We start from the raw sequence: 9,568 nt of genomic DNA on the forward strand, positions 1-9,568 counted from the left end.
CCATTTGAAGCATTACCTCTACCTCATCTATGATTTCAAGCCAAAAAAGTAACATTTTTTAAAGTAATGCATATACATTACGCCTCATACACACATGTACTGTATACCTATAATGCATTACACCTCATACACACATGTACTGTATACCCATAATGCATTACACCTCATACACACATGTACTGTATACCTATAATGCATTACACCTCATACACACATGTACTGTATACCCATAATGCATTACACCTCATACACACATGTACTGTATACTCATAATACATTACACCTCATACACACATGTACTGTATACCCATAATACATTACACCTCATACACACATGTACTGTATACCCATAATGCATTACACCTCATACACACATGTACTGTATACCCATAATGCATTACACCTCATACACACATGTACTGTATACCCATAATGCATTACACCTCATACACACATGTACTGTATACCTATAATGCATTACACCTCATACACACATGTACTGTATACCCATAATGCATTACACCTCATACACACATGTACTGTATACCTATAATGCATTACACCTCATACACACATGTACTGTATACCCATAATGCATTATACCTCATATACACATGTACTGTATACCCATAATACATTACACCTCATACACACATGTACTGTATACCCATAATACATTACACCTCATACACACATGTACTGTATATCCATAATGCATTACACCTCATACACACATGTACTGTATACCCATAATGCATTACACCTCATACACACATGTACTGTATACCCATAATGCATTACACCTCATACACACATGTACTGTATACCCATAATGCACTACACCTCATACACACATGTACTGTATACCCATAATGCATTACACCTCATACACACATGTACTGTATACCCATAATGCATTACACCTCATACACACATGTACTGTATACCCATAATGCATTACACCTCATACACACATGTACTGTATACCCATAATGCATTACACCTCATACACACATGTACTGTATACCCATAATGCATTACACCTCATATACACATGTACTGTATACCCATAATGCATTACGCCTCATACACACATGTACTGTATACCCATAATACATTACACCTCATACACACATGTACTGTATACCCATAATGCATTACACCTCATACACACATGTGCTGTATACCCATAATGCATTACACCTCATACACACATGTACTGTATACCCATAATGCCCCAGCTTAAATGCAATAAACAATAATCTTTTTTTTTATTTAATAAACAAATGCTACTGATTTCACAACCACTAAATATATCTGTTATTATTATTATTGTCACCACATCACAACAGGAAATACTGTACTCAAAAATAGCCTCAGTGAATCTAGATTGTATATTAAAGGGACATAAAACAAAATTTATTTTCTTTTATTATTCAGATAGAACATACCATTTTAAACACATTTCCAATGTACTTCTATTATCAAATTGTGTTTGTGGGTCTTGTTGTCCTTTGTTGAAAAGCAGGAAGGTAAGTTCAGGAGTGTGCACGTGTCGGCAGTATTATATGGCAGCAGTTTTGAAACAATGTTATACATTAGCAAGAGCACTAAATGGCAGCACTGTTTCCTGTCCTGTAGTGCTTCAGGCATATGCACACTACCTACCTAGATATCTATTCAACAAAGAATAACATGAGAACAAAATTTGATACTCCCGTTAAGTGTATTAAATTGCTTAAATTTTTTCGAAAAATTCATTTGAAATAGCTGCCTTTGCCTGTTGTATCCACACGTAGAGGCCTTTAACAAAGGTCTGTCGGACCTGATCCGACAGTGCGGATCAGGTCCAACAGACCTTGCTGAATGCGGAGAGCAATACGCTCTCCGTATCCAGCATTGCACCAGCAGTTCTTGTGAGCTGCTGGTGCAACGCCGCCCCCTGCAGACTCGCGGCCAATCGGCCGCCAGCAGGGAGGTGTCAATCAACCCGATCGTACTCGATCAGGTTGAATTGTGGCGATCTCTGTCCGCCTGCTCAGAGCAGGCGGACAGGGTTATGGAGCAGCGGTCTTTAGACCGCTGCTTCATAATTGCTGTTTCTGGCGAGCCTGCAGGCTCGCCAGAAACACGGGCCCTCAAGCTCCATTTAGATCTTGATAAATGGGCCCCTATACTGTAAACTTTAATACTTATGTACTGGTTATAGAAAAATATAGAAAGTTTAAAAGAAATCAAGCCCCCAGTGGGGCGGGGGACAGAGAGAAAATACAATTTTAATTTTGCCCACAGTTTTTAATGTGGGTTCTAGATGTAAAAATATTGCAAACTTGGAAACTCATTTGCACTTGTCACAGTAGTGATAGCGCTCCACTTGTGATTCCCACCGTAGTAAACTAGTTTTGATAATGTAAAAATGTCACACTCTAATGAGTTGCTTGCTGAATGTCTCATGATGGGCTTGCTGAATGTCTCATGAACTGCTTGCTGAATGTCTCATGAACTGCTTGCTGAATGTCTCATGAACTGCTTGCTGAATGTCTCATGATGGGCTTGCTGAATGTCTCATGAACTGCTTGCTGAATGTCTCATGAACTGCTTGCTGAATGTCTCATGATGGGCTTGCTGAATGTCTCATGAACTGCTTGCTGAATGTCTCATGAACTGCTTGCTGAATGTCTCATGAGTAGTTTGCTGAATGTCTCATGAAGGGCTTGCTGAATGTCTCATGAACTGCTTGCTGAATGTCTCATGAGTAGTTTGCTGAATGTCTCATGAAGGGCTTGCTAAATGTCTCATGAAGGACTTGCTAAATGTCTCATGAAGGGCTTGCTGAATGTCTCATGAAGGGCTTGCTGAATGTCTCATGAAGGGCTTGCTGAATGTCTCATGAAGGGCTTGCTGAATGTCTCATGAAGGGCTTGCTGAATGTCTCATGAAGGGCTTGCTGAATGTCTCATGAAGAGCTTGCTGAATGTCTCATGAAGGGCTTGCTGAATGTCTCATGAAGGGCTTGCTAAATGTCTCATGAAGGGCTTGCTGAATGTCTCATGAAGGGCTAGCTGAATGTCTCATGAGTGGTTTTCTGAATGTCTGATGAAAGGTTTGCTGAATGTCTCATGAAGGGTTTGCTGAATGTCTCATGAGTGGTTTGCTGAATGTCTCATGAAGGGCTTGCTAAATGTCTCATGAAGGGCTTGCTGAATGTCTCATGAAGGGCTTGCTAAATGTCTCATGAAGGGCTTGCTGAATGTCTCATGAAGGGCTAGCTGAATGTCTCATGAGTGGTTTTCTGAATGTCTGATGAAAGGTTTGCTGAATGTCTCATGAAGGGTTTGCTGAATGTCTCATGAGTGGTTTGCTGAATGTCTCATGAAGGGCTTGCTGAATGTCTCATGAACTGCTTGCTGAATGTCTCATGAGTAGTTTGCTGAATGTCTCATGAAGGGCTTGCTGAATGTCTCCTGCTGAGTTGGTTATTGTTATAAGGTGCACTTGTTGTGATCTAAATGTGGCCACTGATAATTTTATGGTTTGGCTTTTGGTTATGGCTCTTATTTTGCTTTACACATTTTGGTAGTTGTCAGTTATCATGTTTGTCATCATGTTGTTGGAAACATGAGCTAAAATGGATGGAGGTGGGGAATTTGGGAAGCAGCAGATTTTTTAGTGCTTAGGCTAGGCCAAAACCTAAATATTCCCGAGGGCTTCTGTGTCAGGATTGAAAAAACATCCAGTCAGGACAACAACCACATTAAAAATACATATTTTCTATAATAACAATGAAAAACAGGAAAATAAGCTATATTCAAAGCCACAGTAAACATGGGTGGAAGACAGTGGGGCTGCATAGTTTTTTTTTTAACAAAGGGGATATAATGAGAATAAGATATTGCAATAGGTAAAATAAACATGCACTGATGTCTTTTTACATAAATGAATAGTTCAATTTGTGTTATTTTCCATAAGCATGGCTTTTATTTATTTTTTTGTCTTAAAACATAACAAATACAAAGCAGAGAACATGGAATGCAAACCACATGTCAAAAGTTTTACATCGACTAGCAATAACAATGGTAAAGTTAGGTCACACATTATCATCAAAGCCTGAGGTAGAATGGGCTACTGAAAGAGAGAATTAAAGTGTGGCCAGACTAACACTGTGCTAGTCTTGCATTATCTACTGATAGTGTAGTGACCCCTAGTGGGAATGGAACGTATTAAGGGCTGTGGTCTGGCAAGGATAGGAATGTAAAGAGAAAGATGGAGTTGCAACAATGTTGCAGCTCAAGGGGAGTGACTCACCTCAGGGTTTAAGAACTGATGTTCTGGAAGGGTCTGCCTCTTTCCTCCGTTTTTTTGTTAGAAGCTGGAGCTGTTTGAGTTGCTGTCGTTATGGACCGTGCCAGGTGGTGAGACTGAGGTGGGGGAGGCATTGAATTTACAGGAGGAAAGGGAGTTTGAGCAGGCCTCAGGCCCTGGGTCTAGTGGTGCAGGTCTTGAGGCCTCTCTGGTGTCCTCAATGGCGAGCATGCAGGCCTTGCCAGCTGAAGATGCAGCAGGGGTTATGTCCCTGTTGCAGGCCTTGGTGGCGGCAGTCACGCCTGGGGGTTCTGCAGGCCCCGGGCCCGTTTGTGGCCCTGGGGTAGTAGTAGGCCCCGGGCCTGGTTCTGGGCCTGTTGTGCCTGGGGCTGGGCCCTCTTTTGGGGTCAGTATCGGCCCCGATCCTAGTTCTAGGCCTGTGGGGCCTGGGCCCTCGTTTGGGCCAGGTGTTCCTGTAGGCCCTGGGCCTAGTTCCGGGCCTGTGGAGCCTGGGGCTGGGCCCTTGTTTGGGCCTAGTGTGGCTGTAGGGTCCGGGGAGCATGTTCCTTATGGGTTAGGGCCTATTAGGCCTGGGCCTATCTTGGGAGCGGCCTCCTGTGGGCAAGCAGGGGCTAGTGGGAGCTCCGGTGCAGGGCAGGGTCGGCCTAGTGCCGGTGCTTACTGGCCGCGGTTCAGGAGCGTGGCAGCGGGCCTGGCTGGGCAGCTGGAGCTGGGTAGGCCTCTCGCCAGTAGTAGCCCATACGAGGTGGCTTCGGGTGGGGGCCTCCCGGTTGCTATGCACGCGAGCATTGCGCGTCGTAGCCCCGCCCCTTCCGGTGACGCACTTCCGGTGCGGCAAAGGGAACCGGAAACCCCCTGTGAGGCTGCGCCAGTGATCACGGTCACAGGGGGAAGCAAGGAGCGGGCAGGAGTGGGTCCTCACGCGGTACCCGAGCAGGTATGTCGCGGGTACCGGGGCCGAGGACCGGCCCTGCCGGAGGTGTTGGGGGCACTATGTTAGCTCCAGGGTATGATGGGCCCAGGGGCATTGTTCACGAGGTCATAGTACCTCACTGCTTTTAGCCGCTCGCTCGCTAATATACTTTCTAATACTTATTGAATATATGCGTGTGTGAAATTGGAGCAGACTAATAGTAATACAGTCTCCGATATAGTAGAGACTTTTGTAGATCAAGATATGAACGTTTGAGTGTTATTAGCTAGAAGTAATATTAATTTCAGCCTCCGCTATAGAAGAGGCTTACTTCAGCCAGGGGTTATGAGAGTTTCCTTACTTTGCTAAATTTGTATAACTGATATTCAACAATACATTAACCCATATATGTTTGGCAACTAAGGTGGCAACTTGATATTTGTGCTAGGCTCACGTTAATATCAAAACTAAAGGAATAGGTTAACCAAAATCTATGATACTAATGTATAGGTTGTGGAACCTGTGGTGCATTACCTAAATACCTATATATACATGTTATGGTGGCCTGGTGTTGGCCAAAGTTGCAACAACAGTGCAGCCTAGCATATATATGTTTTGTAACTGGGAGACATTAGATATTAATTTATATTTTCAGCTGTGCTAATATGTATCAAAATATACAAATGTAACCATTAGTGAGCACGCACATACTAGTTAAACCATTGAGAATATTGGGTCACAAAATATCGCTTAGGTCAGACCTAAGATATATTTTCTCTCTGAGCAACATTGCTGAAAGCTCCCAGTCATATTGCAATTTATTTAATCGATCTCTGAGATAATCGAATACTATTTGGTGTCCACCATTTTTTGCACATAGCATCTATATTATCTCTGAACAACATTGCTGAATTCAAGCCTTCAGTTATATTGCAATACAATCAATTCATCTTAGTGATATTAAGCGCTACCCTGTGCTCCCTATAAGTGCACAAACTACTGAACCTTATGACACCCTGAATGCTAAAAATTGAATAAGCTACATATATATATCCTAGCTATATTCCTTGTACACACCATCCAAAGGTCCACCATTTACTGTAGAACAGTTATTCTGCACATTACAATTTTTAGGAATCTTTCAACATTTGCTCATATTAGATATCCTTAAGAATTCTACTTGCAGAGATTACTATTTAAATACTATTTCTATTTCACACGCCATACACTGCATTCTCTTTAATTAAGAAACGAGCTTGAGCTATTTTTAACCAGTGTATGTGTGAATGTTTGTCTGAGTCCTGCTGGACTTTATCCTTTGTCTCTTAATAAAGATTTTGTCAGTATGAATGGTTTTCTGAGACAATTTTAACTTCATTCTAAGTTCAAAATTGGATATATGGGGTTCTAGTTACTCCCTGACATAGAGCATTGCTCTTTTCCATGAATTACTATCTTGTGCTGATAATCTAAACCAGTGGGTTGTTTAAAATATATGCTTAGAGCCTGACAGGCCTATCCCCTTTCTTGCAAGATTTCTTCTTGTCTTTGCAATTAATGGTACATCCATATGTATCTTTCCTGTCTCTCTCTTAAAATTATAGGGCTAATATACTTATAAGTCTTTATCATATAATTTCTCCCTACAATTTTTTATCTAGTCTTAACCCACTAGCCCTCAGCCCCCCTTTTTCTACGTAATGATGGGCCCAGGGTCCAGCAGCAAGGGCTAGCACGGGGAGTACCCGGAGGTGTGGCACAAGGGAGCGGGACGCCTATTGGTAGGGGGCTCAGTGGGGCACACCAGCAGGGGCAATTGCGCAGGGGGCCTGTGAGTGCAGTGCAGATGGATGTGAGGCAAGCTGTGAGAGAGCAAGGTGTGCAGGGCTCACAGCAGCAGGGACAGTTGTTTGGTGCAAGTCAGGTCAGACCGGTGCCTGGGGGAAGTAGTCAGGAGGGAGCTTTCTTGGATGGCAGAGGGCAAGGTGTGCAAGTTCCCAGTGGGAATCCTTGGGTCCCTGTGGGGACCGGTGCGGGTGTGACAGTGGGGCCTCCAGGGCAGCCTGGGGGTCCACAGGAACAGATGGTGCAGCCAGCAGGGCAGCAAGTTATCCCACCAGTGCTGCTGCAGTTATTTCAGCCGCTTTTGAATGCGTGGGGTACGCTAGGAGGTCAGGCAGCAGGAGGGGGTATGCAAGTGGCTGGAGGTATGAATGCAGGTAGGGCTGTTTTCCAAGGCCCTGGTACTCCCGACGTTTCTGCTGTTTTGCAGGTTCCAGTAGCAGGCTGTCAGGTCCCTTTCGTTGGCCCAGACGAATAGAGAAGCAGCCGGGATGTCTGAGGCGTTACCCTCTACGTCAACTGGCGGAGCGGCCCCGTCAGGCAGAGCAGCTGGGACTTCTGGAACAGGTGAGATAACCACACTTACACTTGGGGGTGGTGGGTCTGATACATCCTCAGATGCAGGGTCAGATAGTGATCAGTCTTTGGAGTTGGAGGGAAAGGACAAGTGTAGGATGTTCAGGCTGCTGAATAGGATAGCGTCTAGCCAGGGTACGCAGGCAGTGAGGCAGGCGGGGGCGACCGGGCATGGGGAGCAAGGAAACTCCCTTGTGCCATTGGGGGAGAAAGTAGGCATCCCTCAGGGCAGCGCAGGGCGTAAGACGGCGCTGTATGGGGATACTTCTGCGTGTCAGGTACACTGTCTCTATGGGCATCTGAAAGCTAAGACCGTGCAGTGAATACAGGCAGGCAAATTTGTTTGTTTGTTGTGTTTGTTTGTTTGTTGTGTTTGAACTGTCGGTCGAGGCCCAGAGACAGAAAGAGAGAAGTAAGGATGGTTCCGGCCCTAAGAAGTTTAAGCACCCAGATACATACTTGGAATGGCATCGCTTTTTCCGAGTTCTGGGGGCTTGCTACTTAGAGAAACACCCTGATCAGATGCAGGCAGTCATCAAGTATATGGATATGATTGACTGGATCTGTCGGAGGTATAAGGAAGGGGTGTGGCGTGACTACGATGATGAGTATCGTAGAAAAATGGTGGGCAACCCCCATTTAAATTTCGGTACCACCGATATGCACCTGTGGGCGAGACTGGGGGCGGAGAGGTCTACCTCCCCCCCAGGCTCGCTGGCAGGAGGGCAAAGGTCCTTTGGTAAGGTTCGGCGCAAGGGGCCTGAGTGTTGGAAGTTTCAGGACCGGCAGTGCGACAGGGGCACGGCGTGCTCCTTTTCTCACGTCTGCAAGTTCTGCGGTGGGGGTCACCCAGGCTGTGAGTTTAAACAGCAGGACCTCGGGGCAGACAGAGGGCAGGCTAAGGGAGGAGCTGGGGCGAAGAGCGCCCACCCCACTGAGGGTGGACGTTCTTGAGCTTTGGCTGCAGCTATACCCTGACCGCCATGCAGCAAGGGTGCTGCTGATGGGGTTGCGGGAGGGGTTTCAGATTCCCATCACGACTTACGTGAGGGGGTCGGCGACTCACTGCAATTTAAAGTCGGTTAGGGAGTTCCCTGATGTGGTGAGGGAGAAGCTTATGAAGGAGGTGCGGCTCGGGAGAATGGTAGGCCCCTTTGCGGAGTTACCAATCATTGATTTGGCAGTGTCTCCATTGTGTGTGGTACCCAAGAAAGAGCCGGGCAAGTTCCGGCTTATTCAGCACCTCTCCTACCCAGCGGGGGCGTCGGTTAATGATGCCATTGATCCCGGACTGGCTTCAGTGCACTACCAGTCATTTGACCGGGCACTTGAGGTGGTTTTGCGGGCCGGGAAGGGGGCTGAATTGGCGAAAGTCGACATCAAGTCTGTATTTCAGCTGCTGCCATTGCACCCCACGTCCTTTCGGTTAATGGTGTGCAAACTGCAAGGGGAATATTTAGTGGACAGATGTCTGCCCATGAGATGTTCTCTGTCGTGCGCATTGTTTGAGATGTTCAGTTCCTTCTTGCACTGGGCGGTGGTCACAGTAGCAGAGGATGATGCGGTGGCACATTATTTGGACGATTTCCTCCTGGTGGGGTCACCGGGCTCGGGGAGTTGTGCCAGACTGATGATAGTTATGCGTCTCCTGATGGCAATATTTGGGGTTCCACTTGCCGAGGACAAGACGCAGGGGCCGTGTACGCGCCTGACGTATATAGGCATAGAAATTGACACGGAGGCGGCGTTGTGTCGCTTGCCAAGGGATAAGGTCATTAAGCTCCAGGAAGCGGTTAGGTTGGCTGCTGTGGGAGAATGGTTGCGCATGAGAGAACTGCAATCCTTACTGGGAATGTTGAACTTTGCCTGTAGGGTCATACCCATGGGTAGGGTATTCAACAGGCGAATGGAGGC

Source organism: Bombina bombina, chromosome 3, assembly GCF_027579735.1.
Source record: "Bombina bombina isolate aBomBom1 chromosome 3, aBomBom1.pri, whole genome shotgun sequence".
NCBI lineage: Eukaryota > Metazoa > Chordata > Amphibia > Anura > Bombinatoridae > Bombina > Bombina bombina.